At 39.8% G+C, this 25599-nt stretch overlaps 1 protein-coding gene across 1 annotated transcript in view; it reads right to left on the bottom strand.

Moving 5' to 3' along the window:
• The window catches only part of LOC121877463, a 149403-nt gene extending 124004 nt beyond the window's left edge, over window positions 1-25399 (bottom strand). Inside the window, exon 1 of the mRNA XM_042383229.1 lies at window positions 25115-25399. The gene's annotated coding sequence lies outside the window, so the exon portion shown is untranslated. The remainder of the gene's footprint in view (window positions 1-25114) is intronic.
• Between the last annotated feature and the right edge of the window lie 200 nt (window positions 25400-25599).

Raw genomic sequence — 25599 nt, 5'->3', positions numbered from 1 at the left:
GACACGGTATTGACATCTCTGAGACACGATATTGACATCTCTTGGACACGGTATTGACATCTCTGGGACACGGTATTGACATCTCTGGGACACGATATTGACATCTCTGGGACACGGTATTGACATCTCTGAGACACGATATTGACATCTCTTGGACACGGTATTGACATCTCTGGGACACGGTATTGACATCTCTGGGACACGATATTGACATCTCTGGGACACGGTATTGACATCTCTGAGACACGATATTGACATCTTCAGAAACACGAAAATGCAGTCACAGGGATACGATGATGACGTCACACACAATGATGACGTTACAGGGATAAAATGCCCTCATGATACGATAGAAAACGAACCCCAACTTCAGGACTCTCAAAAAAAAAGTAGTTGCAAAACGGTAGTGGTAGTAGTAGTAGTAGTAGTGACAGTAGTAGTAGTGACAGTAGTATATTTAATTTATAACCAATAGTCATATCATCACTAACATAACCCTTATAATTATTCATTTATTAATCTATTCATTACCCTTATTATCATCATCACGCTATCATTATTATTCATTTATTCATTACCCTTATTATTACAATTTATTCAACTTCTCACATCAAATCATTTTATTTCATATTTTTCCCTTCTCCATTATTTCATCTTTCTTCATAATTTTCAATCTTTGTCAATTACTTTCTCTCGCCACCTCCCCTTTACTTTATCACAATTCCTCACCCATTTCTCCTTTCCCTCATCTATTCTCTCCCTCTCAATCATCTCCTGTCCATCAAACTTTAGCAGGTTGGCAGTCTATCATTTTGTCCCCTCCCCCGGTAGACATAATCCTCTCTCTCTCTCTACTCCAACGGCATCCAGATTCTCAACAAGTTATTAGATTCAGTCAACACACCCCAACCACGACACAGGTGTATGCACTTTATCTCTAATAGCAAGATAGCTGATATATTAAAACTGCATCCACATTTCGAACCTAGTAGCTCAATAGCCAAGCCAACTTCTATTACTGTATATGTACGGCACTGAACTAAACAAACAATGTATTGGAAATAATCTAACAATTCAATGCTAAAATATTCACACCATTGTGGTCTGATAAATACTTTCTGTGACCTGTACACTGTAATCCTTTTGGCGCTCTTGCTCAAAGGGTGAGTATGGGGTGCACATTAAACTAGCCGATGTCCGCAGCAAAACCATGCCGCAGATTCTCTAAGGTTTTAAGGTAAATTTTCATCGGCCGTGAAGATGTAATAACGCCACAATAATGACGCCATCAATGACACCAATAGTACAGTACACCGAGACTCACCTTGACGAGATACAATCATTAGGTTGAGTACAAAATCAACATAAAAAGCCACAATTCTCAAAAGTTCGTCATGTAAATTTTCCTCGTAATTAGGATACAACAAAGCACCGACCTGGCACACAGCGTGAGAGAGTGTCCCAATCATCAAACCAACCCACATAATATCTCCCGTTTCTCTCTCATCTCTCACCTACCAGAGACTGAGTGAGAGTAAGAAAGAGTTAGGTGAGAGTGAGGTGAGAATGTCCTCCTTGTGTGCTGAGAGGATCACGTGACAGGGCGCGACAGACTCTCTCTCTCTCCTTTGTGTTATCGCGACAAAAGGTTTGGTCTTCATATTGAGGGGTGGGGGTGGTGGGTGTGGTGGGGGTAGGGTGGAGGGGGGGTATAATGAAAGACTGGGGCGAAGACAGGGAAAGCTTCAATGGCCCTACTCTCTGGGGGCTTTATTCTCTGGGGGGCCACAATGTACATTTGTCCTCAGTGTTTTATGCTCGGGTGTCACCCACTACAGTGCTTCGGGGCCACTGTAGTGATTCCGGGTCATGTTTGAGATATTTATGGGGTCACCTTGTAGAGTTTAGGGCCACATTGTAGAGTTTAGAGCCACCTTGTAGAGTTTAGGGCCGCCCTGTATAGCTTAGGGCCACGTTGTAGAGTTTAAGACCACCCTGTATAGTTTAGGGCCACCCTATAAAGTTTAGGTCCATCGGGGATTCTATACTCTGTACAGTGTTTCAAGGCCTTTTTTAATGATTTCGGGTCATGTTTGAAATACTTGTGAGCCACCCTGAAGGTTTTTATATTTTATACTTTTAGGCATTAAAAATCCAACGGATGTTTAATGCTTCTGGACCATCCTGTAATGTTTTGGAACATCCTATAGAGTATGACCGGGTATTAACTACATCTGGACCACCCTGTAGAGTTTAACTGGGTGTTTTATACTCCGGGGTGAAGATGTTTACACAGTGCCGGGTGTTTCATGTCTTACTATACATGTGTCGGCGATGGTTCATCCACCGACTCACAGATGGCGGTAGTGGAGCCTCAAAAGCGTCCATTATAGAGCGTACCATCATTGTCATTCACAACGCTGCCCATAAAAATGGTCGGAGGTAAAACCCTGTGTCAACAAAGCCATTAAAATCTCCCGGCCCTCCTTTTAGCCTGTTATTTTTTTTATTTTGAACTCATTTAAAATGAGCTTTGATCTGTATTCTCTAATGTTCAAAAGGGAAGGTCGGAAGGCTGCATTCAAAATCCAGCCTTCAACTCCCGCGCCATACTGATGTAAGTCCAACGAAACTATACACTAATTCTTCCGGGAGCCAGAATTAGGAGGGCAAAAGCTTCAGTGATGACGAAAATTTAATAAATACGTCAGAAAATATCCTCAACACGGGGACACTGTGCCCCGTGTTGATGTGGGTCTTATAACGGTACGAAACATTACTGAAACTAAGACCACCAACACGGAGACACTGTGGCTCCCTGCTGTCCTGGGTCATAGAAAGCTGTGAAAACACGGCTGAAACTACGTGAATACCTGGACAAGTAAAAGAGAGTATCTAACGTAGAAAGCGGTGGTGGTAGTGATGTCCCTCTCTAGGAAAAGAAAGGGGAAGCGGTGAAAGGCAAGATAAACAAAGATTAAACGAAGAAAAAGTGAATTTACCTTGATAAGAAAATGCATATAGAAAAATCAGACGAACTGTGTCGAAGTAAACAATGTGAGAATAGCTTACGGGATATAAAAAGAAAGTTGATGAAAGATAAGGAAATGAAAGTAATGGAAACTAAAGCAAGAGAAAAAATCCACGAGAAGAAAGCAGACAAAAAAAAGGAAATTAAGAAAGTGGATGTATACGTGGCAATAAAGAAAAATAGAGAGAAACGGAGAGTAAAAAAGATAATTAAGTAAAAGAAAGTACACGGAAATAAATAAAACAAAAGCAAAATGGCAAAAAATAAAATAAAGTAGACGATAATTAAAGACAAAGAACACCAAAAGGAAAGCAAAAGGTATATAAAAATTAAATATACGACGAAAAATAAAGAAGAAAAAAGAAAACAAACGAAAATGAAATAGAAAGTGAACGAAAATAAGAAGAGAAATTGGACGAAACTTATTATCACAGGGTAGGCGTGGCGCTTTTCAGACGGGGAGTGGTGAGAGAAAGGTGGAGGAGGGGGTGGCTGGACAAGGGGGAGGTGCAGGGGGGGTGGCTGGACAAGGAGGTGCAGGAGTGGCTGGGACAAGGGAGGCAGGGTGGCTGGACAAGGAGGTGCAGGGGTGGCTGGACAAGGGAGGTGCAGGGGGGCTTTGGACAAGGGAGGTGCAGGGGGTGGCTGGACAAGGAGGCAGGGTGGCTGGACAAGGGATGTGCAGGGGTGGCTGGACAAGGATGCAGGGGGGTTGGGAAGGGTGATGGAGAGAAAGAGAAAGGTGAGGATGTCAGCTGAAGAGAGAGAGAGGGAGGGGAAGAGGATTGGGGTCACCGGACAAGGGGTGTGGGGGGATCTGTACAAGGGGGTGGAGAGAGAGTGGGGGTCGATGGATATTAGGGGAAGGGTAGGAGGTGAGGGGGGTAATGGGAAACGAAAAGGGTGGGGGTAGCTAGGACAAGATTGGAGGGGGAGGGGGGTGGGGGAGCCTCTTTGTCTTTTGTAGAGGCAATCTCATCTCATGAATCCCACCTGGAGCTTACTCCTGTAGTGTGTGTTCCGGGGGTGGGCAGGAACCTGGAGGAGGGGTGGGAGGGTGGAGCAAGTGGGAGGGGTGAGGAGGAGGAGGAGGGTAGAACAAGTGGGAAGAGGAGAAAAGAGAGATGGAGATGGAGCAGGGAGGAGGAGGGGGGGGGTGTGGTATGTAGGAGGAGGAGGGGTGGGGCAAGAGGTGTTAGGAAGGGACTTAAAAGAGGAGGAAAAGGAAAAGCAAGGGAGAGAGAGAGAGAGAGAGAGAGAGAGAGAGAGAGAGAGAGAGAGAGAGAGAGAGAGAGAGAGAGAGAGAGAGAGAGAGAGAGAGAGCTATAATATATAAACTTAAAAGAGATTCATATATCACCTCAACCTCCCTACCTAGTGACGTCAGAACATATTTACCTGGCTTACGTCATCAACGACAGGTAGCCTAGATAGTGGCCACAGTAATATCGATACCATACAACGAAGCTCTGCATTAGCTTGTTAGGTTAGGGTATGATAGGTTAGATTAGGGTAGGGTAGGTTTGGTTACGTTAGGTTACCGGTAGTTTAGGTTTGGTTTCGATTAATTAGGTCAGGTCAGGTCAGGTACTCACTCGCCCAGTTACAGAAAAAAATAAATAAATCACAGGAAAGTTTGCGCCTCCAGGACCTGTTTACGTGAAGGCATCCACCTCCTCATGCTCCTCTTCTTCCTCCTCCTCCTCCTCCTCCTGCCCCAAGACGTTTACTGAGCTGTTCCTTGTGGCCAGACAGCAGGGTCTCTCACGCCCACAGCAACACCCGACAATATATCCTCTTTAATTTACACACACCTTCTTCGTCTCTCTCTTTATCTTCTTCTTCGGTTTCACTTTACTTTTCTTGTTTTACCTCTATTCCTTCTCTTTCTTCTTCGTTTTCACTTTATTTTTCTTCCTTTACTTCTCTTCCTTCTTCTTTTCTATTGTTTTCTTCTCCCCCTTCCCCATGCAGGGTTCTCGGCTCCTGCTGTTATGATCCGTAAAAAAAAAAAAAAAAAAAAAATCATTAATAAAAAATATTAACACTGTAAATTCTCATCTTTGGGTCTTATATCTTCGCATACATACATATATGCACAAACATATACATACACATACATACACACAAAAAAAAAATATACAGACATATATAAAGTATATACACACACATACTTAAAAGACACATTCTCTCTACACACACTCAAACAATAACAACATACACACACACACACAAACATTAAACCACACACATACTATAAATATAATAATAATGGTTGTCCCTTGTGTAACGAGGATGGCCGGATGGGCGTGAATTTGTTTAAGGTGTAGAAGCTGTCGCCAACACAACAACCACACCCTAAGTTAACGAGTTGCATAACCCAGTGTCAAGGAATACTCCGAGAAGACCGGACAACTCGCCAACTGCACTGGCTAACCATTACCCCAGAACACAATCCGCAAATCGATTAACATCCAGGTTCCGAATTACTGCGGCAAATGGTGTAAAGAAACTTGGCCATAGTTTCACCCTGCCCGGGATCGAACAAATTACCCCCCTCCCCCCCACACACACAAAATTTTTTTAACTTGCCCAGGGAAGGACAGCATGTCTTCTTACGATATAGTTTCATTGTCATTGAGACGCCATTTGGGAACAGTGTGACGTAACTAAGTCATTTAGATTAGTTCTTACATACCCAGACAGAACCTGGGGGGGGGACATAGCATGAGGATCTTTGAGAAACTCTAATTTGAGGAAAGGTTTAATATAAGATCCTTGGAGAAATTAACGTAAGATCCTTTAAGAACCTCAGAAAAATTAACATAAGAACCTCATAGAAATTAACTTTACAATCTTTGAGAATTTAACCGAAGAAATTGAAAATTTGAACATCTTGGATAATTCAACCCCTGTAAGAACCTCAGACAATTCACCATGAGAACCTTTCAGAACCCGAGAGCCATTATCACAGACGCTCACCATCAATTATAATATTCGCTCTTCCTTATAAACAACAATGCCATGCCGTGAGCTCCTCCCACAATGGCCGCACCTAGAACAATGCCTCCCGCTACTGTGAATAATCTAAAGAGAAATTTATATACATATACATAAAAATATACACAAGATTATTCAACTAAAATAAGAGGAATATATAAATAAAATAAAAATACAACTATAAGTCTTTGTAGTTGTAATTAGTCCCTTGAGTACGGTGATTTTAACCCCTTGAGTACGGTGATTTTAACCCCCCGAGTACGATGATTTTAACCCCTTCACGACAATGCCTTAACCTCTTGAGTACAATGAAATTAACCCCTTCAGTATGATGATTTTAACCCCTTCAGTAAAATAACTTAACCCTTTGAATAAGCTAAAACATTATACAAACAACTATTTTAACCGTAAACCAATATTCTCAAAAAAAACCATAACTATTATAAATTGTTTTCCTCCTAACTGGGTATAAAAACAATACCAAAAAATAAGGTAGAGTCTCAACGCAATTTCGAAGCCATCTTTCCTTACGTCTTTGTGCCGTAGTCGTTTGGGTAGTGTTCTCAGTTCTCGAGTTAGTTTGGGCGAGGTGGGGGGAAGGATGGGGTGAGGTGGGAGAGGGAGAGGAGAGGGGAGTAGGGAGAGAGGGCAGAGAGGAGGTAGGAGGAGGGATGAGGGAGGTAGGAGGGATGGGGAGGGGGGAGATAGAGAGGAGAGGAGGTAGGAGAGGGTGAGGGGAGGTAGGGAGGAGGGATGAGGGGGAGGAGGATGGGGGAGGGGGAGATAGGAGAGGAGAGTGGGAGGTAGGAGAGGGTGAGGGGGGATGACACACCTCCAGTGAAAGGCCTCCTGCCTCGACGAGGCCTCTAAACAAGGTGTGAAAATAATAGAGAAGGTTAAGAGGAACAATTAATTAAGAACTGGCATATCCTACAGAGAAAAGTTGGAAGTATAATGAAGGTTATTGTAGACATTCTCCCCCACCTTGACACTCTTTGAGCATTGTACACCGACCCCATGACACTATGAGCATTGTACACCGACCCCATGACACACTATGAACATTGCACACCGGACCCCATGACACAGTTTATGAACATTGACACCGACCCATGACACACTATGAACATTGTACACCGACCCCATGACACACCATATGAACATTGTACACCGACCCCATGACACACTATGAACATTGTACACCGCCCCCATGGACACACTATGAACATTGCACACCGACCCCATGACACACTAAGGAACATTGTACACCGAATTCCCCATGGCACATTATGAACATTGCACAATGAATCCCCATGGCACATTATGAACATTGCACACCGCCCCATGACACTCATGAACATTGCACACCGACCCCATGACACACTATGAACATTGTACACCGACCCCATGACACACTATGAACATTGTACACCGACCCCATGACACACTATATGAACATTGTACACCGACCCCATGACACACTATGAACATTGTACACCGCCCCATGACACACTATGAACATTGTACACCGACCCCATGACACACTATGAACATTGTACACCGACCCCATGGCCCCATAACATGCTATGAAATATATACAGTATATACCGGGCACTGTATATTAAAACTGTCAAAGCAATTGGTCAATATTGTATCCAAATTTCAGATTTTAACCTCAAACGCCAAAGATTTCGTCCGGATAAACATAAAATCAATTACCAACAAACGGCACATCTGAATACCCCTTTTCCCAAGACCTTCCCACGACACCTGCAGATGTAATAGGTGTATACTAGTGTTTAATAAGACTATTTTGTAGGGGAGAAGTACAGTATGTGCTAATTTTTTCCCGAGCCATTCACTTGTTCTTTATTTTTTTTTTAATTTAATTTTTTTTTTCTTTTTGGCAAGTCAGTCTGATTTTTTCTTTATTTTTTATTTTTATTTTTTGCTTTTTCCGGGAGCCAATCTTTACTATTTTCTCTTGCTTTTTGCTCTAATTTCCAAGCCACTGTGTGTGTTTTTTACGTTTTGCTTTTTCCACTTGCTACCTTTTTTTCGTGTTTGGCGCTGTAATGCTTCTGTTCTTCGCTTTACATAGGATATAAGGTGCTCAATAAACTAGCCTCGGCGCTGTGTTTTAGAGTGAGAGAGAGAGAGAGAGAGAGAGAGAGAGAGAGAGAGAGAGAGAGAGAGAGAGAGAGAGCAAATATGAATCTTTCTGAGGTAAAAACGGATTTGACTCAACCATTAATAAGATAAAATATAAATAAAGAATGACGAAGGAGAAATGAGAGAGAGAGAGAGAGAGAGAGAGAGAAAATAAAACCCAACAAGGTATGAGGGAAAGACATAAAAACGAGAAATGAAACACGAAAAGTGAGAGGCAAACGAAAGAGTAGAGAGGAAAAAGGAAGAAATAATAACTGAATAAAAATGGAAAAGATGTGGTGGAGAGAAAAGAGAGGAGGAAGAGCAAGAAAGAGGGAATTGGAGAAGGAAGAGGAGGAGATAGAATGAAAAAGAACGGGAGGAGGAGGAAGAGCAAGAAAGAGGGAATTGGAGAAGGAAGAAGAGGTGGAGATGGGATGAAAAAGGAGGTAAATGATAAGGAAGAAGAAGACAGGGATGATGATGAAGGGTTTAGTGACCTCCGAGGGTTGATGATGGATGGAGCCACACAAAGAGGGAGAGGGGTAGGGAGAGGAGAGGGGAAGGAAGATGAAAGAGGAAGGAAGAGGAGAGAGGAAGGTAGAAGAGAGGGGAAGGAAAGAAAAGGTAGAAGGGAGGGATAGTGGGGGAAAGGATGGGGTGGGAGGAAGAGAAGAGAGGAAAAAGGGAGGGAGAGAGAGGTTACAGGGGAAGAGAATGAAGGAGAGAGAGAGAGAGAAAGAGAGAGTGGCTGATAAGAGAGGAAAAGAAAGGTAAGAAATGGGAAAAGGGAAGGAAGGGGGAACAGGGAGGAAGGGAGAGAGGATTCCTACCCCATAACAGACCACAAGCATCGAGGGCCAAAAAGCTCCCTCAAAGTTTCTTCAAAACTCCCCCTTACTAGTGGCTACTGTGAGGGTCCTGACGAGTGGGGGAGGTGGATAATGTGAGGGGAGGAGAAGAATGTGAGTGGGAGGAGGATAATGAGGGAGGGGGGGCATGTGAGTGAGAAGCTAAGGCGGAGGGAGGTTGAATGGGAGGGAGGGGGGTTAAGGGGGTGAGTGGAGGTTAATGTGAGGGAGGGGGGTTATTGGGGAGGGAGGTTAATGGTGAGGGGGGAAGGTTGTGAGGAGGTTAATGTGGAGGGAGGGGTTATTGAGTGGGAGGTTAATGAGTGGAGGGGGGAGTGGGGAGGTTGGGAGGAGGGGGGTTAATGTGAGTGAGCAGGGATGTGAGGAAGAAGTTTGTTTGTTTGTCTGACTCCCTTACATCAGCGACACGTCATCATCAACAAACGTCAAAGTAATTTACACCACACAAGGGTACATCACCTATCAATATATTACAATACTAATTAAAAAAATATATATTTATGTGACGTCACGCGAGGTGTTCTTAATTAAACCACACACACAAAAAATTGAAAACCAATATTATAAACTAAAAAAAAAAAGATAAATAAATAAAACGATAATTAAAAATATATTGAGTTTTAATTACCATAAAGATGAGAGACAAGATTTGGATTAATAAGACGAAGTGAAAAACTGTTTAAATTGTAAAAAAAAAAATATTAATGGAAAAAATACTATACTACTACTTTCATGAACATTAAAACACACTTGAAGTATTAAAACACACTTGAATTACTAACACACACTTGAATTACTAAAACACACTTGAATTACTAACACACACTTGAATAACTAAAACACACTTGAAGTACTAACACACACTTGAATTACTAACACACACTTGAATTACTAAAACACTTGAATTACTAAAACACACTTGAAGTAATAAAACACACTTGAATAACTAAAACACACTTGAATTACTAAAACACACTTGAAGTACTAAAACACACTTGAATTACTAAAACACACTTGAATTACTAAAACACACTTGAATTACTAAAACACACTTGAATAACTAAAACACACTTGAAGTAATAAAACACACTTGAATAACTAAAACACACTTGAAGTAATAAAACACTTACTTAAATCAAATAATAAGATAACATACAATTAATAAAGAAAGATAATAAAGTAAAACATTCCGGTACAGTTAATAAAGTAGAATATTAAATAAAGTATATAGCAAAGTCTCAATAATTTTCCAGGTAAGACTCACAAAGGTTTAATTAACACACACACACACACACACATACACACACACACAGGTATACCCAGAACTGTGCAAAGGAAAAAAAAGGGAAAAAAAATTGCAGGAAAAATACACGAACGAGAAAATTATACACACAGGAAATTTTCAAATATAATTTTTTTTTTAGTTTTACAAAGAAATGAAAGGATGAAAAATTAGCGAAATGTGAAAAATTTACAGACGGAGATGAGGAGAATTTGGTCATGATGTGTGTCGTAATGATGATGATGATGATGATAATTTAGTAAAGGGTGACGCACCTAGCCACCCTTCTCTTGTACAGGGGTTATGTACTACCTACACAGACACACACGTACATAACCGTACACACACACGCACCGATACATACATACACTGTACACACATACATACACCCCACCCCACACATGCAGTACACCAATGGGTAACCTAAAAGGGCCAATTTCTCGACATCAAAAGCCTATCGACAAATAAACACGTTACCTACCTATTAAAAATATTAACAAACCTATCTACCTGTACCTATGAAATCGTTTATCTACCAATTACGTAATCAATCGACGTATTTAAAAATCTATCGACCAATTTAAAGGTGTATTTGTCGGTCAAAAATAAATATTCTCACTACGGTATTATAAACTGGAGAGAGAGAGAGAGAGAGAGAGAGAGAGAGAGAGAGAGAGAGAGAGAGAGAGAGAGAGAGAGAGAGAGAGAGAGAGAGAGAGAGAGAGAGAGAGAGAGAGAGAGTCCAGTTACCACATTACAGTCTATGCCCCAGCTAACTGCCCTAGTGAGGAGCATCTGACTGGCAACCTGTCACGACCACCCAGTCATATACACACACACAAAAAAGAATAATATTAAAATAAATAATAATAATAATAATAATACAAAATAAATAAATAAATTATAAATGATCACCCAAGTTTTTTTTCACTTAAAGATTAACCAACCTAACTTTATCCTAACCTAACCTAACTATCCTAACCTAACCAACCTATCCTAATTAAACACTATCCTAACCTAACCAACCTATCCTAATCTAACACTATCCTAACCTAACCAACCTATCCTAATCAAACACTATCCTAACCTAACCAACCTATCCTAATCTAACACTATCCTAACCTAACCAACCTATCCTAACCTAACCAACCTATCCTAATCTAACACTATCCTACCAACCTATCCTAATCTAACACTATCCTAACCTAACCTATCCTAATCTAACACTATCCTAACTTAACCAACCTATCCTAATCTAACACTATCCTAACCAACCTATCCTAATCTAACACTAACCTAACCTATCCTAATCTAACACCATCCTAACCTAACCAACCTATCCTAATCTAACACTATCCTAACCTAACCAACCTATCCTAATCTAACACTAACCTAACCTATCCTAATCTAACACTATCCTAACCTAACCAACCTATCCTAATCTAACACTATCCTAACCTAACCAACCTATCCTAACCAAACCAACCTATCCTAACCTAACCAACCTAACCTAACCTCATTCTCCCCCAAAATAGCGTTAGAGCGGTTAATCTTCAGGTGATATAAACTGGGGTGGTGATTCTTCAGGTGATATAAGCTGGGGTGGTGATTCTTCAGGTGATAAGATAAATTTGACGACACATCACCCGAACTGTTTTATAATCAGTTAATAAACCTCTACTCGCATTATATACCGGTTTAGGTTTAATTTGAACAGTGTGTACCAAACATAAAAATAAACCCGTTATACTCAATCCAACTGTCTTTTGGTATTTGTGAATACATAAACCATGAAAATAATCAAGGTGTATATACCATTAAACTATTTTGGCTAAAGTATACATATTAAACCAAGAAAATAAACCAGGTATATAAATTAATTACAGTACTCAACAAACGGCATTAAACCATAAAGATCAACCAGATGTACTCAATAAAATAGACCCACATTAAACCACGAAAACAAGCTACATTTCCTCTATAAAAGTTTTTAGCCATAAATAAATTCACATTAAACCACAAAAATAAACCAAATGGACTCTAAACCAGTTTTATATCATTATTTCCTTCTGCTCTTTAGTTACTCAGGTGCATGAGCTTCCCGGCACACCTCGCCCTCCACCTCTCACCCCATGCAGTAAATTACATGTAAATACCTCCCAAGAGTATATATTTGACCTCCAGAGTACATATGTGACCTCATGAGTACATATATGACCTCATGAGTACATATATAACCTCCAGAGTACACATGTGACCTCCGCGGTACATATGAGATCTCCAGAATATATTATTGACCTCTGGAGTTTAAACTGTAGATGACCTCCAGTATATATGTGACCTCTATTGTATATATATGACCTCTAGAGTACATATGTAACTTCCATAGTATGTACCCTTCAGTGTATATGTGACCTCCAGAGTATATATATATATATATATATATATATATATATATATATATATATATATATATATATATATATATATATATATATATATATATATATATATATATATATATATGACCTTCCGAGACTATAAAGGACCTCGATAGTATATATATGGCAGCCCCGGTGTACATATGTGACTTCCAGTGTATAGATGTGACCCCACTAGAATATGTATGACTTCGACCGCGATAATCCCACAGTGCTTTATGCCAATCCCGAGTGTGTATATATTCTGGCCACGACTTGTGTGTGTGTGTGTGTGTGTGTGTGTGTGTGTGTGTGTGTGTGTCCACTACCCCATTCAGTATATATAGCATGTTCACTATCTCTCTTAACATAACAAAACAAAAAATCCATCTTTCCTCCATCCATCCACCTACACGAGACATCATCATCATCATCTGGCTGCCTCAACTCACTCGTGCGTCTAAAATGACTACCGACCATCTGGGAACTCTTACTCATTAAAGCTTTGAGATACCAACGGACGTCCACGATTACTCCCAGTCCCTCTTCCCTACACGAGGATAATGACAGAATAGGGAAATAGAGGAGAGAGTAAACGTTTTAAGAGAGATTAATGATAGAAACTTAATACTATACTCGTAAATATCTCTATTATCAAAATTCTGAGGCACAATTCAGAAAAGTTCGGACAGTAAATATTTCTCGTTAAGTTAGATACATTCTCACATCACTTGATAGATACCAGTGCGTTCTCGTATTGACCACAACGCCAACAGTTAGCCGGCCACAACGACAACCACCACGCCAACACCACGTCAACGTCACACCAACCACAACGAGAACACCACCAACACCACACCAACCACAACGACAATTACAACGCTAACCAAGACACTCCCTCTTTACCCTCACCCGGAATTAATGTGTCTCAAGCCCTGTAGGGGAAATGGGGGAGAGGGGGGAGGAATGAGGGCACGGAGCTAGAGGTGGGGCAGGGGACAAGGAGGGGCAGGGGACTAGGGAGGGGGCAAGGGACAAGGAGGGCAGGGGACTAGGGAGGGGCAAGGACAAGGAGGGGCAGGGTGTTGGAGGATGTTGCACACAGTAACTCTCTCAGTACTACAGTATCAATCAACTCCTGTATGAATGACGTCTATAACTGCTGCTGTTTTTTTTGACGAACACACACACACACACACACACACACACACACACACACACACACACACACCTTCTATCGTCGTCACTAGTTCATTCACCTGCCATTTCCATAGTAGTAGTAATAGTCGTAGTAATAATAATAAATACAAATTAAAATTAATAACAGCATGAAGAAGAAGAAGAAAAGAAGAACTACTACTACTACTAATAATAATAATAATAAATAGGCCTACCGTTGTATCTTAGACAATATTAAAACTAAAAAAAAAAAATCCTCACAGGTAAAAATTCTCCCTTGAATGGCTATAAGAGAACGTATTTAACTCGCCCACTTAGGTTCTGACACTAAGGAGGGCCAAGGTGATGTTAGGTGCTGCTCACAGTCTTCACCTGAGCCCCTTGAGTACGAAGACCCAACCCCTTGAGTACTGAAGGAGTTAACTCATCGTATTCAAGGGGTTAACTCATAATATTCAAGGGGTTAACCATTGTATCCAAGGGGCTAGTCCATCGTATCTAAGGGGTTAACTCATAGTATCCAAAGGGGTTAACTCATGGTGTAGCTACTAAAGGTGTTAGTTAAGTCACCGAACTGAAGGGGTTACGAGGAGTTTTCTCAGCACCACTTAAGGGAGAAAATTAAAACCTAAGATACTGGAGGAAAGATTTGGTATGGAGATGGTGGTGGAGGCGAGTTTTTTATTATTATGTTTATTTTATTTTATTTTATGTGTGTGTGTGTGTGTGTGTGTGTGTGTGTGTGTGTGTGTGTGTGTGTGTGTGTGTGTGTGTGTGTGTGTGTGTGTCTGTGTGTGTGTGTGTGTGGCTCGCTCTCAGTACCCATCTACAACTGGGTGGACTAGAGGTGCCGAAGCCTCAACCAGGTACCCTTAGAATAAGAGGGAAGCGCTGGGACCACCTGAAGATTAGCCTCCCCAGTTGATTTCACCTTAAGATTAAACACCCTAATACTACCTGGGGGAGGTTAGGTTAAGTTAGGGTGGTTAATCTTCAGTGTGTAGGGGAGGTTAGGTTAGGGTGGTTAATCTTCAGTTTGTAGGGGAGGTTAGGTTAGGGTGGTTAATCTTCAGTGTGTAGGGGAGGTTAGGTTAGGGTGGTTAATCTTCAGTGTGTGGGGGAGGTTAGGTTAGGGTGGTTGGTCTTCAGTGTGTTCGGAGGGGAGGTTAATTATGTGAGTGTGATTAATCTTCAGTGTGAAATAACCTGGGGAGCTAATCTTCAGGTGATCCAAGCGTCCACTACATTAAATAAATACTTAAATTAAGCTAATACATTTACATAACGTCTCCCCATTAAAGTTTTGTTCGTGGAATTTTGAGAAACTTTCCAAATAATAAATTCTCTCGACCTCCCCCCGTCGCTTCAGCTCTCAAGTCAACTCAATATATCCAACTGTCTTTATTTAATTAACATAAACTTCTAAATCAAAATGGAACACCGGAGCACCAAGTCTAGAATCATTCCCATTATTTTTTTTCCCAGACTGACAAAACCAACGATGATCAATAAACACCCAATGAAAATAATAACAATAATAAACTCCCTCACGAACAGCAATACTATAAGATAAGTCAGTCAAAGAAGGCGAACATTGAGCTGCTGGTCACATATAAAAATTCAGGTCTGGGTAAAACTCAAATGTTTACACGTTTTTGGTTCTAGATAAAAAAAAATACTGTATATTGTTTCTATCTCAATGATTGTCGGAAAACTCAGTAAATACGATAATAAAGGAAGATAAAGGAGAGGAAATTAAATAATTATACACCATACATCAATCATACACACATGACAAATAAAAAAATAAATCCCCTCTGTATGTGTGTGTGTATGTGCGTTAAGACAACCATGTCCTCAACACACCAGCGACAAAGAAAACGGAGAAGAAAACTTTAACATCTTTTGTGTCAGGGTAAACAATAGTAATTCCCTCCCCGCCCCCTGCCCAACACTGGACCACGGAGGCGTCACCCAGTCGACACAGTAGCCTCGGATTACTCCTCCACCGACAAAGAGGCAACAAATGGGCCTAGAGGGAGGAGGTGGGGGTTTCCAATGTCCTTGCTCCTGGTCCCGAAAATTCTATTAGGGAAGGTGAATTAAGTCCCATATGGTCGACCGCCTTCCCCTTCAGTCCTCACACCACCTAAAGTGAATAGGTCGGGTCAGTCGTGGACCTTTGTTGACGTGGCTCCTGATTGCTACTGCTGCCCAGGTAAAGGCGTCTCCATGTAACCTATTCTACCTTCCTCTGTGATGTCTCTATTTTACGCTGTACGGTTCGACTCTTTTACTTTTAATCTTGTTTTCGATATTTTTTTCTATTAAAGTTGTTTCCTGGGTTATTTGATGGGTTTATTATCAATAGGTGGTTGTTTCCTTATTTTTCGCTGTTTCACTTACTGTTTTGGGCTGATTATTATTTACCGTTTCACGATTGTTCGGTTTCATTTATTCTGTACGCTGTTTCCTTCTTTTCGTTTCACCCAAGCTTTATAATTTTTATATTTTTCGCTGTCTCACTCACTTATTTTACTCTGTTTCACTCTCGTTAAGCATTTTCAATAGTTTTCGCGGATTTATTAATCATTTTACGCGTAGCAGAAAATCAAATAAGCATCTTTATGGATGTCTGATGAATTCCAATATGAACAATGAGACACCTGTTACCTCAGCAACGTGATCAAAATCCTCCGTCCGTTGCGTCATATTGTAAAGATTCCCTTTTTTTCATTGTGTGCTACAAAGTCTCTGTCGTCTCCCCCATAGTGTTATTTTCCCCCACCATACAATCTATCAGAGTACCGTTGAGATATCTGAGGGTTGGCGACCACAGTCCTCCACTCTAAACCTTCTCGGGCTGTTTTTTTACCAATCCTCCCTCCCACCAGGTCCATATATAAACAAAATTTAAACAATGTCTTTATTATTTTCTTGGTCCAGGCCCAGCGTGGGTCTCCCTCGGCCAGCAGGTGTAGACCACAAGGTGTAGCTCATAACCATAAGTTCTTGGTAGTGGCTAACGTTATATTATACGATATCGGAATATTAACCACTTGAAGCTGGAGACAAAATCGGGTGGCTAGTTAATGGTGTTTCAACTTGATAACCATAACTTATCGATATCGTAAAGGATAACGTTACGATATCGGATACAGCTTGGAGGATACTTAACCTAACCTAACCTCACTTAACTAAATTCTCCTATACCTAACTAAACTAACCTAACCTCTCTTTAACCGCCAGGAGCAGCAGGATAATGTTCTAATATCGTAACGTTAACCACCTGGTAAATTATTCCCCCGGCGGAGCGTCTATAATTGAAGGCGGAGAGGGAGGGAGAGAAGGGAGGAAATGAGAGAGGGAAAGAGGAGGGAGGAGGGACACATGGCGGCCTACGGTTCCTTGAGGTAAGAGTGAGGGAGCCTTGAGGGAACGGTGTATACTCAGGAGGGTACCGACCACTGTTGCCTCTCCTACAAAATCCTCCTCGTCCTGCTGTCCTTTTCCTATTACATATTCCTCCTCCTCTTACTGTTGGTCCTCCTGCCTCTTCCTGGTCCTTTTCCTCCTCCTGCTAGCCATCCCCCTGTTGGTCTTCTTGCTGTACAGTGATAACACCAGCGGGAAGGTCTTGGGTCACACACAGTACTGGGTGTGGTGGTGACAATAACACAACACCAGCAGGAAGGTCTTAGGTCACACACAGTACTGGGTGTGGTGGTGGTGACAATAACACAACACCAGCAGGAAGGTCTTGGGTCACACACAGTACTGGGTGTGGTGGTGACAATAACACAACACCAGCAGGAAGGTCTTGGGTCACACACAGTACTGGGTGTGGTGGTGACAATAGCACAACACCAGCAGGAAGGTCTTGGGTCACACACAGTACTGGGTGTGGTGGTGACAATAACACAACACCAGCAGGAAGGTCTTGGGTCACACACAGTACTGGGTGTGGTGGTGACAATAGCACAACACCGGCGGGAAATCCTCCACACTCCTCAGGGAAATATGTTATGGTGAGTAAAAATTTAAAACGTCGATACAGCTATGTACCCATTCCTCCACTCTTTTGGGGAGTCACCCGGGACCACTAGCTTGTGAGGTGTGAGGTATTTGTCCCCACAGTTAGGAAATACACATACAAAACACACACACACACACACACGGGGGTGGTGAGGGGCGACGCTCCATTAAACAAGAGATTAACCTTAATTCCCTAAGATTTGTTGGGTCCTCCAGTGACTGCCAGGGAGGGAAGAAGATAGGAGGGAGCGAGTGAAAGAGATGACGAGATAGAGGTAAGGAGGAGGGAGAGAGAGAGAGAGAGACCTTTATACTTTTACACACAATCACTAACGTAGAATATTTTGTCCGTGTCTCAGTTCATCTAGTCCTCAAAACCTAACCTAACCAAACACAACCTAATCTAACCTACCCGAACCTAATTTAACCTAACCTTATCTAATTGAACCTACCCGAACATAATTTAACCTAACATAATCAAACCTACCTGAACCTAATTTAACCTAACCCGAACCTACTTTAACCTAATCTACCTGACTGCAATCTAACGTAACCGAACCTAATCTAACATACCCAATCGTAACCATACATAACTTTATCCATTCAAATTTAAAAAGAGACATTTCCAACTAAACTCTCAAGTGTCCAGTTCATAACCATAAGTGCCAGCTTTCTCTAAGTTCCTCCCATCTCGTGTTGGAAGAAGCTACACCTAACCCCAAAATAACAGAACTAAGTGACATTCATGCATCAGTGGACAAAGGAGATTCGTTTTAGCGTATACGGTGTCTCAGGCGCGAAAAGGGACTAACTCCGCCACCTAAGCTATGCACAGTATATACAGTACACACTAACAGCACTTTACAGCAGTTGAGGCAATAGACTATAGAAAACCTCCACACCATTTAATAAAGTTTGATATACCTACACTATTGTTATTTAACTGTTTAAAGACCGAACATTTAAGCTACACTAACTGTAGTTCACTGATATTTGTTGATAATAGTCGTACAGTGACGTTAAGTTTTATACCTGGACATTTAAGCTAGAGTAACTGTGGGTCATTTATATAGGTTAATAGCCTCGTACTGTACTGTTAGGCTTCACTCCCTGATAGAGTTCATCAAGTGTTACATTCTGACTCGTTTCTGTTATGTTATTGAGGATATACCTTATATAGACAGCTTTTCTATTGTGTATTTCATATATATCTTACAGTGAAACCTCCATATAACGTACTTCTCTCTATGTATAATCCGTTAGATGGAGCTTTCACATCTAACGGACCTCTGATATAACGGACTTTCTTCTCCATATATATTCCGTTAAACAGAGATTTCACTGTATAATTAACTTTTCTATTTTGTAATATCTATAATTTGTCTCATATGTAATTTATATATATATATTTTTTTTTTGCATATTGTGGACAGTAATTAAGAGGATGACCTAAGATTAACCCCCTGCTTATTTCAACTTAGGATTTAACCCCTAATGCTAACCTTATTTAACCTATTATTAACATAATCTAACCTAACCAAATCAAAACTAACGCAAACATATCTAATCTAACTCAACATAAACTATCCTAACGCTAACATAATCTAACTTAAAACTAACATAATCTAACCTAACGCTAACATAATCTAACTTAAAACTAACATAATCTATCCTAACGCTAATATAATCTAACTTAAAACTAACATAATCTAACTTAAAACTAACATAATCTAACCTAATCTAATTTAAAACTAACATAATCTTAAACTAACATAATCTACCTTAAAACTTAAAACCGCACCTATAACCAAATCAAAACTAACGCAAACATATCTAATCTAACTCAACATAAACTATCCTAACGCTAACATAATCTAACTTAAAACTAACATAATCTAACCTAACGCTAACATAATCTAACTTAAAACTAACATAATCTATCCTAACGCTAATATAATCTAACTTAAAACTAACATAATCTATCCTAACATAATCTAACTTAAAACTAACATAATCTAGCCTAACATAATCTAACTCAAAACTAACATAATCTAACTTAAAACTAACATAATCTAACTTAAAACTAACATAATCTAACTAACTTAACCCCCCCCCCCAGGTAACGTTAGGATCAATAAGAATCTTCAGGTGAAATAAGCTAGGGAAAAGGCTCAATCTTCAGGTGATCCAATATACTGTACAGTGGCCAGAGACATCACAGTGAGCTGCAGGGTGTGAGAGTCGTGCTGGTGTGGGATGAGGAGTGTGCTCTGTCTCTCTCACACACACCTGTTACACTACACACCTGTTCCATATATACACCCTCCCTCCTCACCTAACCCCCGGCCTCACCCCCGACCCATCCCCCTCTCTCAGCTCGGAACAAGAACAATGGCGCCAAGATTCAAATACACGCCAGGTAGGGTTAACAGGTAAACAGCTCAAGAAAATACATACACAAGAACTTACGAATCGCATAGAACTTTATATAAAAGTTTAAAATAAATAATATATATAAAGCTGATAATAATCGTATAGAACTTTACATAGAGGTTTAAATAAGTATATAAAGGAAATGAAACTGAGAATCGTACAAAATTTTACGTAAATGTTTAAAAATATAAATCCGTTACCGAAAACTGTAGCTACCAACCTACACAAGTCACACCTGTAACACAAGTACCGTAGGCCTAGTATATAGCATTGTTTTATGATTCATATAACAGTAAACATATACACTTATATGATGTTTGGCCTACCGTACTATACCCGAGGCTACATCGTGCGCTAAAAATCCCGACCGACATACCGCTATTTATTTAATTTTTTTTCGGGGATTAGCCCACCCGAGCACAGGTCACTGACCCACATCAGGGCCTGGGGGACGAAAATGTAATAGTAGTAGTAGTAGTAATAATACTAATACTACTACTACTACTATTACTACTACTACTACTACTAATAATAATAATAATAATTCAGATAAGTAAAATTTATAATAAAATATACAAAAATAAAACTAATAAAATAATAATGATGATAATAATAATAATAATAATAATAATAATAATAATACTGTACTATTACATGTAATCATTATAAACAAATACACTTCAGTACAGTATCTCTTAATAATAATAATAATTTAATATCTAATATTCCGCAGCCACATACGCTGAACTATAATATAATATAGTAGTCTATAAAATTTCATGCGTCCTTGGTAATTTGTATGAGTAACCTAATCATACCAACAGTGAGTCAATGCAGTATTTAGTATCAATAAATATAGTCAATACCTAATACTAATAATTGTTGTGTCAACACCTAGTGTGAGTGGGAACTTCGTGTTTCCTTGTTTCCTTGTGGTTATGAGCATATATATATATATATATATATATATATATATATATATATATATATATATATATATATATATATATATATATATATATATATATAATGTACATGTATAAATCACGTTTCTTAAAAACTCGACATTTCATCAGGAGAATATTATCAGTGGAGGAGACTTTCCTTCAAACTCACGATAAGAACGAAATTCAATTAGGAACTTACCAGCGCCGCCCACCACCACATGAGAATCGATCTCCAGTCCCAGGATGTTTTGTACCTCAGCCTGGGGCGACCCCGAGGATGAGGAACTATCAAGCGTCTCTACTTCAAACTACGTACTCCTGTCCACTCTTATTTATATATCTTATGCCTCTTAATGTTGCTTCACCTCCCTTATTCTAACTTCAGATCTTCGTTTAGCTTCAAATCCTATTCTGTACACTAACTTCAATACCAGCACCCTTATTCTTTTTTCTTTTTCTTTTTTTTACGGGGATTAGCCCACCTGGGCACAGGTCACTGACCCACATCGGGGCCTGGGGGGCGAAAATGTAATAATAATAATTCATAGTAATTAAATTTTATAATAAAAAATAAAAAAATTTAAATAAAATAATAAAACAATGATAATAATAAAGAACCATAAAGAAATACTGTATGTTGTGTTGTCAAAGTACGAGAAACAAATGAGACTGCAATTGTGTGTAAATGAGGCTGAAAGTCAGATCAGCAACCTGGGACTTGGTCACAATTTTCGTGATGCCATATGGCAGCAGGGTCTACCATTAGACAATTTTAGCTTTAAATGTCCAAATTCCAGTTATGAGACAAATGGAAAAAATATTAGACCCTTTTATCAGGTAAAGCAATAACAGTATGGCGCGAGGTTTGATATAAACTGTATATAACACCTTATTTCGGACCACGTGAAGATTACGCACCCAAGTTTATTTCACCTTATGATTAACCATCCTAAAGCTAACCTAACCTAACCCCCCAGGTAGGGTGTTTAATGCTAAGGTGACATTAGCTGAAGTAATGTAACAAATGTTCAACTGTTTAAAGTTAATTTTGATCAAATATTTCTAACCCGAGATACAGTAGTGCCCATACAGACAGAGCAGTCTTGATCTGATTTCTCAGTCAGATGGCATTTAAATAGGGGTCAAATTTCTATACTTTAATAATTTCAAGTACCCTATATATTCTCAATCAAATTTATAAGCTGGGGTAGTATTCAAACACTGTACAGTAGATTTTGACATCTCTTAGCTTAACCTTAAGTTATACGCAAACCTACTTGGTATTTTTAAAACATATTCCTAAGCCGAGGAAGAATTCACAGGTAGCCAACTGTACAAAATTTTTAATCTAGTTTCTAAGCTGTGGTGGATTTCACATATTTTTTCTCAAATTTCTAAGCGAAGGCGATATTCTAGTGGTTTAATTTCTAAGCTGTGGAGGCAAACATCTCGAATATTAAATCATAGAAAATAATGAAAAAGTAGTGCTACTATAGTATGCGGTCTACCGAGCTGGAGTTGTGTCTGCCGGGATATTTACACTGAAGCGGTTAAGTTTGGTTGGGTTTATAGACGCTACAGTGTAAATGTCCCGGTAGACCAACTCCAGCTCGGTAGACCGCATACTATACAGTAGTAGCACCGAAAGAGTTGTCATTTACTACAACAAAACAATAACACACAGTTAAGGTACGTCGGTACATAAAAATATACAATAACTGTATATCACAAAAATATTTCGAAATCAAACCATTAGTGGACAATAACAATAGTATATACAGTCTCCAATAAAGGAATGGAAAACAAAAACTGCATTAAAATAAAAATAGTAGAGGATATGGAAAATACATTAAAATATGAAGACAGTCGGGAAGCGAGACACCAGAAACACGTGCTGGCCGGGTATAAACATACTGAACATGTGAGTTGTCTAACTTTGGAACTTTTTACGAGTATAAACAACAAACATTATGGAGCAGCATTATGTAGCAGCTGTATTTGAGGAGTGTGTTTAAGTGTTGTAAAGTTTAAGTATTATGTAGCACCATCAGTAGTCAAGTAAGTCAAGCCAGTGGAACGGAAATTTTTATGTACAGTACACTGAATATATATATATATATATATATATATATATATATATATATATATATATATATATATATATATATATATATATATATATATATATATATATATATATATCCTGAGTGTAAAAAAAACATATTTAAGACATAAAATTCACATCTTCCACTTAAGTTGCGTGAGTGAGGACTTTTATTATGTGCCTCTTCTGACTTACACACACAGTGGCCTGACATAAGCTCACCCCAGGAAAATCCACAGAAAAAACAAAAACAAACACTAACAGTGACACGAAAGATGTGTATCATCGGCCATGTGACTGCTGTTTCCGTCTCCCCCACCTGCACTCACCACCTCCCACTGTCACCACACCTGCCCATCTGTACCACCACTTACGCCCACACTCGCATCTATGGCACAAGAGCCGCCATAATTTCGCAACTCATCGACGTAGATTTTCAAGAAAGGAGATAAAATAAATATATAAAAAAATGTGACACTGTGATGCCTAACCTTGGCTCCCTCCTCAGGTAGTGGTGCTCCGAGCTGCCCACAAATTTCACTAGTTCTCATAAGTTTTCGTTATACTTTGTATGAAATATCTTTCAAGTGTAAAATTTAAGAAAAATTATTTGAATTTAAATGTTCAGTATCTGTAAAGTACACAATTAATGTTTATGTGCACATAAATCCGAGTTCATGTATGAGGATTACTTAATCACATCTGGTGAATTAATTTATAAAAAATCAAGAAATCGCTACCATTGAGCCAACCAAGCTTATTCACCACGAGCATTTGGCGATGCCAGGAATCGTAGACACATCCCAGTTCTCCCCTCCCTTGACGATAACCTTAACGATTCTCAATTCGCATCGAAATTAAACATTAAAGGTGTGGCCGTGTATCTGCCGAGAAGCTGTGTTAACTTGGCAGAGGAGCGGGAAGGTGCTGTACGCCTCACATCCTCCTACAACCACGACTGACGAAGGGAGAGGTTGATGCACTTGATCGTGTGGCGTTACGTTTCACTCACTCGTCGCCGTTTTCTATACCGTTCACGTGGATGGGATGGTCAATGGTGAATTCTCACAGGTCTTTTATATTATATTTCTGGATGAAAAATTAAGCTAAAAGAATGTACTTTACCATGAGGTTGTGGGGATGAGGACAGAGCATCAGAGTACCCCTACAGCCTTCAACAACAGTGCGGGAGGTGTACTCGCCTACACTTACACCCTCAAATGCAACTCAAGCTCTTCTTGTGACCATAAACAAGTTGTGAGTCGTGGCCCAACAAGCAGTCTAGCAAGGGACTGACGTTGTGTGTCTGCTTTGAACATCTCAGCCTGTCGGAGACGTCATAGTGAACATCCCACGCACTTACCAAGGTCACAAACCTGAGTCTAAAACCTGACAAGTGTGGCAGCCCAGACAAGTAAGGGTTTTATTTTGGGGAATTCATAAAGAAGGTATTTTGTTGTCGTGACCAAACATGGGAGTAAGCTGGCAGTCCCATCAACAGAAACCCACGGACCTACAGTGGCAATTGTTACTGTGTAGTAATTGTCAGATATATCACACAATCTTTCATTAACTTTAATATTTCATGACTCTTCCTCCAAATCATGTAAAACGCGGACTACATTACACATTAATCAGTAGACAATAGCAATGCACTTACCGTACAGCTGCTGGTCGTTGTCACAATCTTCAACAACACATCCAACTTTTCCCAGAAACTCGACACCACTTTACACTAGAATTATGAAATACTCACAAAATAAAGCATTTACACAACACTTGTACAGATCAGAGCCGGATACAAAACATTCTACTTTTCATGGGGAACTTCATTGTGTACAGTCCAATATATTTTGCCAGCTACACTAAAACGTGTCTGTAACACCATACACAGTAGGCGTCACCACACAGACAACACGTCCTTCCACCACCGCCGATGAGCGTAGACTGAAAGTGAGAAATCTCAGGACATTCTCTACTCTCCCTTTCATTACGTTTCGTTCAGAGTGGATATTGTCCACGCTTTAGTGTCTCTATTTTCCAAGTCGATACGTCTCTTTTTAGCCTAACATCTATACTGACTTTGAAGTCTCTTTGTGATACCTTACAAAAGCTCAATATATATACAATATTCACTAAGAAAGC

This window comes from Homarus americanus, unplaced genomic scaffold (genome assembly GCF_018991925.1).
Source record: "Homarus americanus isolate GMGI-L3 unplaced genomic scaffold, GMGI_Hamer_2.0 scaffold367, whole genome shotgun sequence".
NCBI lineage: Eukaryota > Metazoa > Arthropoda > Malacostraca > Decapoda > Nephropidae > Homarus > Homarus americanus.
The sequence above is the reverse complement of the archived record's forward strand: the minus strand, read 5'-3'. Positions and strand labels throughout refer to the sequence as shown.